The 703-nt window shown below is 47.9% G+C and overlaps 1 non-coding gene across 1 annotated transcript; it reads right to left on the bottom strand.

Annotated features, from left to right (window-relative positions):
• Positions 1-245: 245 nt before the first annotated feature.
• Positions 246-320, bottom strand: Trnat-ugu (transfer RNA threonine (anticodon UGU)). The gene has a single exon. It is a non-coding gene; the product is annotated as a tRNA-Thr (tRNA).
• Between the last annotated feature and the right edge of the window lie 383 nt (positions 321-703).

Below are 703 nucleotides of genomic sequence, written 5' to 3'. Positions count from 1 at the left end.
TGAAAGAGTGTAATAGGAAGGATGACCTGGAAGTCTTGCTCGGTTCTTTCAGTTTGATATCTGTCATTAATTTTCCTACTCGGGTAGTAAAGGACAGCAGCAGATTGATAGATAACACTTTTATAGACGAAGATAGATTTAAAAACATAAATTCTGGTCCTCTTGAGAATGAAATGATAATTAAATGGACACCCTAGCTGCAAACAGGCGTTGATGTACTTCATTGGGGACATGCTGAATATGTATGCCCCGACCGGGACTCGAACCCGGGATCTCCTGCTTACATGGCAGACGCTGTATCCATCTGAGCCACCGCGGGCACAGAGGATAGTGCGTCTGCAGGGACTTATCCCTTGCACGCTCCCCGGGAGATCCACATTCCCAACATGTCCACACCACTACATTCGTAGTGCGCCTAATACATGTTTGCCCCTGTTCTTTCGGGAACAGATACTACCGTCATATATAGTTAAAATATGGGTTCCCGGCCATTGACCTTCTTGTGCGAACGCACACGCTATGCCCGAACTCGTACGGGACTTAGTAGATTAATCTGCGGCGAGTAATGAGTATGTGGGCAAACATCTATTAGGCGCACTACGAATGTAGTGGTGTGGACATGTTGGGAATGTGGATCTCCCGGGGAGCGTGCAAGGGATAAGTCAGTCTGCCTTCGGCAGTGACACAGTGCGGACCGTGTTGC

This window comes from Schistocerca cancellata, chromosome 5, assembly GCF_023864275.1.
Source record: "Schistocerca cancellata isolate TAMUIC-IGC-003103 chromosome 5, iqSchCanc2.1, whole genome shotgun sequence".
In the NCBI taxonomy this organism is placed as follows: Eukaryota; Metazoa; Arthropoda; class Insecta; order Orthoptera; family Acrididae; genus Schistocerca; species Schistocerca cancellata.
This window is presented reverse-complemented; position numbering and strand designations above follow the sequence as displayed.